Genomic DNA, 10,038 nt, shown 5'->3' with positions numbered 1-10,038 from the left:
CTACACAAACAAACAAGAACCTCGCAACCAACGTGATAAAGGGGTTGTCAATCCCTTCACGGCCACTTGCGAAAGTGAGATCCGATAGAGATAATATGATAAGAAAAATATTTTTGTTATTTTTATGATATAGATTGAAAAGTAAAGATTGCAAAATAAAGTAGATTGGAAACTTATATGATAAAGAATAGACCCGGGGGCCAAAGGTTTCAGTAGTGGCTTCTCTTAAGATAGCATAAATATTATGGTGGGTGAACAAATTACTGTCGAGAAGTATATAGAAACGTGCATAGTTATGAGAATATCTAGGCATGATCATGTATATAGGAATCACGTCCGCAACAAGTAGACCGACTCCTACCTGCATCTACTACTATTAAGTTCATGAAGAACACAGTAACGCATTAAACAAGATGACATGATGTAGAGGGATAAACTCAAGCAATATGATATAAACCCCATATTTTTATCCTCGATGGCAACAATACGATACGTGCATTGCTGCCCCTGCTGTCACTGGAAAAGGACACCGCAAGATTTAACCCAAAGCTAAGTACTTCTCCTATTGCAAGAAAGATCAATCTAGTAGGCCAAATCAAACTGATGATTCGAAGAGACTTTCAAAGATAACCAATCATACCTAAAAGAATTCAGAGGAGATTCAAATATTTCTCATAGATAAACTTGATCATAAACCCACAATTCATCGGATCTCAACAAACACGCCGCAAAAAGAGTTACATCGAATAGATCTCCAGGAAGAGGAAGGAGAACTTTGTATTGATAATCAAAGAGAGAGAAGAAGCCATCTAGCTAATAACTATGGACCGAAGGTCCGTGGTAAACTACTCACAACTCATCAGAGAGGCCTTGGTGATGATGGAGAGGCCCTCCGTGGTCGATTCCCCCTTCGGCGGAGCACCAGCGATGGCTCCAAGATGGGATCTCGCGGATACAAAAGGTTGCGGTGGTGGAACTAGTTTTTTGTGGTGCTCCTAGATGGTTTCGGGGTACGAAGATATATATAGGCGAAGGAGGTATGTCAGGGGAGCCATGAAGGGCCCACGAGGCAGGGGCGCGCCCACCCTCATGGACGCCTCGGCTGCTTGTTGACGTCCACTCCAAGTTTCCTGGATTGCGTTTCTTCCAAAAAGACTGCTCCCGAAGGTTTCATTCCATTTGGACTCCGTCTGATATTCCTTTTCGGTGAAACACTGAAATAGGCAAAAAAAACAGCAATTCGGGTTGGGCCTCCGGTTAGTAGGTTAGTCCCAAAAATGATATAAAATTGTAAAGTAAAGCCCATACACATCCAAAACAGGTAATATAATAGCATGGAACAATCAAAAATTATAGATACATTGGAAACGTATCAAGCATAGCATAGCAATCCTAAGCATAACGTAGAAGTAACTCCCAAATGTTTGATAATAAACAGGGCAATAGGTTCTACCTCATCATCTACTTCCCAAACCCACATGTTATTCAGATCCTAACCATGCAATGTTTGAGGGTTGAAACTAATGCATAAAAACTGGGTATTAAAGGGATATGATCAAAGTGTTACTTGCCTTGCTGATGATCACAAAACCTAGAGACTCGTAGTAGCACGCTTCGCACTCCGGGAATTTTATCACAATCAAACAATAGCATACATAACCACTCAACTAGAAGCATGGGTAAAACTCAAACAAGAAGATCTAACCAGAAAGTTCAACTGAAGAACTCCAGTTTGAAAAAAGAATCAAATCAAATGGAGAAACGAAACTCAAACTACCAAGGAAAAAAGAACTGATTACTAATCTGGAGTAAGGTCAAATTTTACATCAACAAAGCCTTGTTCAAGTTGGTTAAACATAAAGAGGGCTTCGAGACAAAGATCTAGGCACTTGAATCGCCTGATTGTGATAAACGAGCGAAAAGATAAACTAAAACTAAGATCTGGGCAGAAATCACGATCGAAAATAATCGCGGAAAAACCCTTGAAAAAGAAAAACTGACGAACATGCTAACAAATGAAAGATCGCTGTCTGTGGCAGCGGCTCGGATCGCGGTGGCGGCGGCGGGGTTGGCGGGGTCGGGTGGGCTGGCGGGGCTGGCGGGGCTCCAGCCTTTAAAGGGTCGGTTGGGTCGGAGTCCGGGGCGGACACGGCCCGGTAAGGCGGTAAACTTTTTTTAAATAATTCAGCGCAGAAAAAAACTAAAAGAAATACTAAACGGACTCCAAAAATCCTGAAATAAATTTTCACTGTCCTCTAAAAATACAACGGACAAAGTGAACTTTTATTTGGGACTCTAGTGCAATTTTCAAAAATGCATTTTTCCCTAATTCAAATAAAATAGCAATAAAACTCCGAATAAAATTCTTATTTGATTTTAATATTTTTCCTCCAATATTTCTTTATTTTGGAGAAGTCATTTTATCTCCTCTCTTTTATTTTTATATTGGAAATATACAGAGAGAAAAATAATTAAAACCAAATGATCCTTTTTTCAAAATTTGAAAAAACTCAAGGATGAAAATAACGAAATCCCCAACTCCCTCCGCGGGTCCTTGAGTTGCTTAGAATTTCTATGATCAACCAAAATGCAATAAAATATGATATGCAATGATGATCTAATGCATAACATTCCAAATTGGAAATTTGGGATGTTACAAACCTACCCCCCTTAAGATGAATCTCGCCCTCGAGATTCGAGTTGGCTAGAAAATAGGTGTGGGTGGTCCTTCCATAGGTCTTCCTCTCGTTCCCAGGTTGCTTCATCCTCGGTATGGTGGCTCCACTGAACTTTGCAAAACTTGATAACCTTGTTGCGTGTGACTTGGCTGGCAAACTCGAGAATCTTCACTGATTTCTCCTCATAAGTCAAATCGCTATCCAACTGAATCGATTCCAGTGGCACTGTATCTCTCAGAGGAATATTAGCCATCTCTGCATGGCACTTCTTCAACTGAGAACGTGGAACACATCATGAACTCCTGACAATCCTTCAGGCAATTCTAGCTTGTAAGCAACTTCTCCCATACATTCCAAAACTTTGTATGGTCCCACAAAATGTGGTGCTAACTTTCCCTTAACTCCAAAACGCTTAACTCCTCGAAGTGTCGATACACAAAGATATACTCTGTCTCCGACTTCATAAACTGTCTCCTTGTGTTTAGAATCCGCATAACTCTTCTGCCTGGACTGGGCTACTTTGAGTCTGTCGCGGATAAGTTTAACCTTCTCTTCTGACTCCTTAATCAAATTTGGTCCGAACAACTTACGGTCTCCAACTCCATCCCACAAGAACAGTGTCCTGCACCTCCTTCCGTATAAGGCTTCGAAGCCATCTTCAAACTGGCTTGGTAGTGCTACCTCTTGAGCATGCGTTCGTTTTTCCCTTTAAGTGGAAAGGGTGATGCAACAAAGTAGCGTAAGTATTTCTCTTAGTTTTGAGAACCAAGGTATCAATCCAGTAGGAGGCTCCTCAAAAGTCCCACGCACTTACACAAACAAACAAGAACCTCGCAACCAATGCGATAAAGGGGTCGTCAATCCCTTCACGGAAACTTGCGAAAGTGAGATCTGATAGAGATAATATGGTAAGATAAATATTTTTGGTATTTTTATGATATAGATTGGAAAGTAAAAGATGCAAATAAAAGTAGATGGAAAACTTGTATGATAAAAGATACACCCGGGGGCCATAGGTTTCACTAGTGGCTTCTCTCAAGATAGCATAATTATTACAGTGGGTGAACAAATTACTGTCGAGCAATTGATAGAAAAGTGCATAGTTATGAGAATATCTAGGCATGATCATGTATATAGGCATCACGTCCGCAACAAGTAGACCGACTCCTTCCTGCATCTACTACTATTACTCCACACATTGACCGACTCCTGCCTGCATCTAGAGTATTAAGTTCATAAAGAACAAAGTAACGCATTAAGAAAGATGACATGATGTAAAGCGATAAACTCATGCAATATGATATAAACCCCATCATTTTATCCTTGATCGAAACAATACAATACGTGTAGTTTCCCTTACTATCACTGGGATCGAGCACCGCAAGATTGAACCGAAAGCTAAGCACTTCTCCCATGGCAAGAAAGATCAATCTAGTAGGCCAAACAAAACTGATAATTCGAAGAGACTTGCAAAGATAACCAATCATACATAAAAGAATTCAGAGCAGATTCAAATATTTCTCGTATATAAACTTGATCATAAACCCACAATTCATCGGATCTCGACAAACACACCGCAAAAAGAGTTACATCAAAAAGATCTCCAAGAAGAGGAAGGAGAACTTTGTATTGAGAATCAAAGAGAGAGAAGAAGCCATCTAGATAATAACTATGGACCCGAAGGTCTGTGGTAAACTACTCACAGCTCATCGGAGAGGCCTTGGTGGTGATGGAGAGGCCCTCCATGGTCGATTACCCCTCCGGTGAAGCGCCAGCGAAGGCTCCAAGATGCGATCTCACAGATACAGAAGGTTGCGGTGGTGGAATTAGGTTTTCGTGGTGCTCCTGGATGGTTTCGGGGTATGTAGGTATATACACTACAAAAAAAATACACTTCCGTGATGATACGTGTTTGTCACAGTAGGTCGCGTTTTTTGTCATGCATGTACATCCATGAAAAAATTATGATAGAATCAAGATAGTCATACCTGTGCTGTCGTAGAAGTGTTCCATGACATTACCAAAATTATCATCACGGAAGTGTCCACTTCCATGACGATAAATCGCGTGTCACAGAAGTGCTTTCATCAAGGGTGGCCGACACGTGGCATCCACCGTAACGGAACGACGTTAAACTATCGGGTCGGGTTTTGGATCCGATAACCCGTTAACAGCCCCGACCAATGGGAAATTTCCACGTGTAAAATTCTTATTGGCCGGACAAAACATGTGTCAGCTCGTCAGTGGGTCAGATAGGCGCATATGATATGTCGACACATGCCACGGCCCACCACTGGCCCATTTAGCTTACAAAGCCGGCCTGTTTGACTAGGTCAAAAGTTAACGGGCTGGCCCATGAAAAGCCTGTTAACGGTCTCTTCGCAAATAGCCCATTTTACGGCCCGTGAACTCACAGCCCGTTAGGCCCTGAAGGAAATCGGCCCAACAACGTCATGTGGGCCATCGAATATAACACCAGCCCATTTCACTTTTGGCCCATGTATGGCCCACGACGTCTTTCGGCCCGTATGAGGCCTTCGTATCTTTCGGCCCTTTACAGGCCCACGGTGACTCTAGCCCATAATGAACAGTAATTTTCTTTGTACCCGTTAACGGCCCGTGATTTACATGGGCCTTTTCTAGCCCGTGTTAGCTTTCGGCCTATTGACGGCCCATACATTCTTGGGCTCCGTTTCGGCCCTCGATTACTTCGGGCCTGTTACTGTCATGTTCCCCTAACGGGCCAAATTCGGCCCATGGCAAGAGTCGGCCCGTTACTGGTATGTTACCCTAATGGGCTGAATTCAGCCCATGGCAAGAGTCGGCCTGTTTCTGGCATGTTCCCCTATATGGGCCAAATTTGGCCCATGGCAAGAGTCGGCCCGTTACTAGCCTGTTACCCTAATGGGCCAAATTCGGCCCATGGCAAGAGTAGGCCCATTTCTGGCATGTTAACCCGTTGCGCCGTTTCCAGCCCATCCTATATTTTGGCCCATTAATGACCCGTTATGCCTGTGACAGAATTAAGCCTTTGCTGTCCTACAGCCTGTTAACGGCCCGTTATGGTGCTGGGCCAATACCAATTACGCCCGTTTACGACCCATGTAGACCCATTTATCCGACGGCCCGAGGCCGACCTATTCTTCTACGTCCCTGCACTACAACAAAATAGCCATGTAGAGACGTTTTCGATTCGACGCTTTTGTGTACGTCTCATTACTAAAATCCACTTGATGCATACGGACGTTTTTTGAGACGCGCGGCACATCGTCCCTTGATTTTCTGATTAAAAAAATCTGGGTGGTTCCGTATATTTTGTTCAACCACTGTCGCCCACTAAAAATAACCCACCACGGCCGTACATCGTGCGATATGGGCTAGGAAGATAACTACTGTGAAAAAAGAGATCGATCTCTCACCTCTAAACCTAGCGCCACCATGCCACGCCGCCTTCTCTGCCGAGCTCCTCTCCTTCCCACCCCGTACTCGCCATCGTAGGTCCACCGCCCTGCGCTCGCCGGCCGCCAGCAGCAGCCCCGGGGACGCCATCCTCCAGGCGGCGGCCCAGCCCAGTACGCCCGTCCTCCAGGCGGCGGCCCAGCCTCACGAACACGGTGATTTTGGAGGCCATAAGGGATCCTGCGATCGAGCGCACAAGGGCTGGTCACTAGATCTTTAGCAATAGCTTGGTCAGTTCATCTATAGGTGAGTCGATCTACTTTTTCTTTTCAGCTGTTCTATCAATTCATTCAAAGTAAAAAATTGGAGCCTCTACCTTCATGCGTAATTAATTGTGGAGGAGAATCTGACACTCCACGTACTTCAGATTATCTATATTAAGATAGGACAACACTACTTTGTCTTTTTTCTGAACTATTTTTTTACTAATTATACCACTGGTTCAATTTAATATCGATCTTACACATAGCTTTCTTCCTTGTTTTCTCCCAGATTATGGACACTCACGTATGCAGGTGTTTGATAAACAACCTCTGAGAATACCCTGACAATACAAGATGGTCAGTGTTCTTTACGAACCTTTCTTTTTCATGCGGTTAATAATTAAAGCTCGTGTATCAACTATCAAAGCACCTCATTCCCACCATAAATGAAAATGAGAATTTTGCACCCATGTTCTAATATTATCTGGAATAAGCATGCCTTCTACTATCATACATGTAGTTTCTCATCTGCAGAAACCTTTCTCATGTTATCTGGTAAAGAGAGCTCCCTGGATGGATATATTATCATGTTTGGTAAGATTTAATCATATGCGCTTATGTGAAACACTGAAACATCTGTGTCACATGCCTTGCACCATGTCTGGAGCAGCTAAATGGTGTGATGCTCCCTTGTGTAAATGTTGTATTAGACTGAAGATTATTAATGTGATGAGAATTCAGTCTTTTTATGAGAAAATGTCGTCTTATGCAGAGCTAGTATTAAGACTTAGATATTATTAGTGTCAACAACCATGAGAACTCAGTCCCTGTATGTTAAACTGCTCTTATTTTTGTACATATACTTCTTAGAAAATTGTTCTTATTTTTTCTTACAAATATACTTTATGCATTCTCACCTTAGCGTATCCATCGGTGACATCAAGATTTATCTCTCTTTTTACAGTATGTCTCTATACTTAATATGGTTACATGACATCTACGAGACTAGATTGAATTTCTGCAGTGCATGTTTACCTCGATGTGGTATGTAAATGTTGCTCTTCTCTGTTCTTATGGTTGTCTGTTCAGCAAAGTAAAACTTACTAGTAGAAGTTCCAATGAATTTATTTATATCTCATTTGCCTTTCTTTGCAGAAAAAACGGATTTTAAAGGCGGCAACCACAAGGATAAACTAGAGAGGCAGAGAAAACAAGGAGCTATTGTTCCATTATCAGCATGTAGATACTACAAGTCACATATGTTTGAACTAGTTTGTGAGACATGTAATTATTTTATAGACAATGTGTACAATTGAGTTTGTAAACTACTACTGGCTCCTTCTCACTGTAATGGTGTAATACAACATTATTATTTTGTGCGATGACATACAATTTTTTAATATATTCTCATATCTAAATGAGAGTCAAATTATTTGGTATTAGCAAGTAATTTCATTAAGTGCAATTGAACAATAATTTTTTATACAATATAAATAGGATAGATCATATATGTTGTTGCATCTAGTATGAATTTTTCAGCGCGTCCATGGATTTTGTGGTAGTCTATTTTTTATACAATAATTTTTTATACAATATAAATAGGATATATCATATATGTTGGGCTTAAGGATGCTCTCTAAACGTCTCATATCTAGGTAGACACGCTTTGTAAGGACGCTCTCAAAACGCCTCATTTCCATGTAGACGCGCTTCCAAAGCGCCTCAATTGTCTTTGAGACGGTGCGTGAGGAGACGCTCATGGGACGCTTTGGTGAGCGACTCTAAAATCTGCTAGAGATGATTTAATGCGCCTTTAGCACCTACATTGAGCGTCTCTACAGGGCATTTTTGTTGTAGTGCTGTTGGAGGCCCATTTATCGACGGCCTGTAGGAGACCCATGGATCTTACGGCCCTTATATGGCCCATGGTAATTGCGGCCACTAGAAAACCAGGGAAAAAGAAGACTAGGAAATAAATAAGGCCGAAACTAATGCTAGGCTATTAAGGCGATTGCACAGATTACATCCACTCGGCATCAAAGATCGCCACCAGTGCAAATATAGGGAACACCCTACACTATACAAAAATGGCTTGCTATTTTCTTCAGCCGGTGGCTGCATGTTAGGAATAAATTTTGTATCGCACCAAAACAAATTACAACTATATAACAATAGGAAGGTTGGCATAAAACTTAACAGTCTAGCAGATAAATGCACCACCAGAAGTTCAGAAGCTTAGTTCATTTGACCTGACTGTTACGTTTTCATGTTGTATTGTCCGGTGGAGCGCCATAACCCTCACCTTCATTTCCCCTAGGCTCCTGAACAACATAGCAAATGTCTGATAGTCTGGTTTCAAAACCATGCATATCTTGAAGACATCAAACAATGCCTCTCATTGTTTCACAAAGGGTCTCTATTAGGGAATGGACTTATGTCGGGAGTGCAGATACAACATTGCTTTGAGCTTGCATATCTTGATCATGAGGCCGTTTGGACGATATTTCCTTAACAACCAACCCAGTATTACGCAGGAACGTGCTTTTGGCACTGTTAGTGGACAGGTACTGACCCACTGCAGCAAGAGCTGACATTGCGGTTATAGTTGCCTCGCCACCTTCAGAAGGTGGCGGTTCCACCATTTTTTCCATAGCTCGCTGAAAAGTTGAGGTTTTACATTAGTAGCACCAGAATAGAAGATATTAAGGAGGCAGCAAAACCAAACAAAATAGCTTTGGTCTATATACAAAACTTATTCTGGTGAACCCATGTAAAATATTAGTTGTATTTTATAGCAAAGTACATAATAAAACCAGGTTCCAAACATATGACTATGTACCATCACTAATGTATTGTCTATTTCTTCACATTGTATTGAGGGCTAAGGATAAAGTAGATCTAGGCTGCACACGCCCCTAAGATAAACACCAAGGCGCTGCTTCCCCGGTGTAATAGGGGTACTAGTGCCTGTTATGCTGGGGAATGCTTCCATTAATTGGGAATCAACTAGCCAGAAATTGAAATTCAGGGGGGCGACGGACCTCTAGCTAAGGTGAAATAGTATATGAGGAGAAACCTTGTGCATCGCGAGTTACTAGGAACATCTAGTATGAAGAAGAAGCGGTCAACTAGTGTCTTCTGTGGGATGAATACCGTGCAAGCAGACACGTAAGATTTGCATGAATAAGGGAAGAGGAGTACACCTATCAGTTGCCAGTGTGGTGTTGATATGTCGCAGTGATCTTCTTGTTTTTCCCGGGGGAACCGATGTTTTGGAGAGCCGTTGTTCCTTGGACAAACCCATGGCCAAATTGTTGACTGTGTTGTCGTGGCTGTATATCGGCGGAGGGGAAGCAGATCCGAGGCGGCGAAGGACGACGTAGCAGGAATAGCTCCGGTGCCGTGGACGGTGGTGAAGTTGGAGCGGCAGTGGTGAGGCGCAGGACGGCATGGTTGAACTGGCTCGGGTACGGACTGCTCGGACTCGGCTTCAACTACTAGCCGGGGAGGGCGTTGCGGTTGAGGTTGCGGTGGACGCCGACGTCGGGGTATCGGCTCCAGCGTGATGGAGGAAGGCGGCGGTTGATGGGTGGGATGGGGTGGCGGACGGAGGACGCCGGGGTTTCGCGGCTGGTGGAGAGGTAGTTTTGGCGCCCACGGAGTACGAATGGGGAATCGGACGGGTGGGGGGAGAACCA

At 42.9% G+C, this 10,038-nt stretch overlaps 1 long non-coding RNA gene across 1 annotated transcript; it reads left to right on the top strand.

Moving 5' to 3' along the window:
- Window positions 1-5,864: 5,864 nt before the first annotated feature.
- On the top strand, window positions 5,865-7,744 carry LOC123065946 (uncharacterized). Its single transcript, XR_006431186.1, has 4 exons — window positions 5,865-6,383; window positions 6,630-6,697; window positions 7,305-7,384; window positions 7,496-7,744. It is a non-coding gene; the product is annotated as an uncharacterized lncRNA (long non-coding RNA).
- The last annotated feature ends 2,294 nt before the right edge of the window (window positions 7,745-10,038 follow it).

This window comes from Triticum aestivum, chromosome 3B (assembly GCF_018294505.1).
Source record: "Triticum aestivum cultivar Chinese Spring chromosome 3B, IWGSC CS RefSeq v2.1, whole genome shotgun sequence".
NCBI lineage: Eukaryota > Viridiplantae > Streptophyta > Magnoliopsida > Poales > Poaceae > Triticum > Triticum aestivum.
This window is presented reverse-complemented; position numbering and strand designations above follow the sequence as displayed.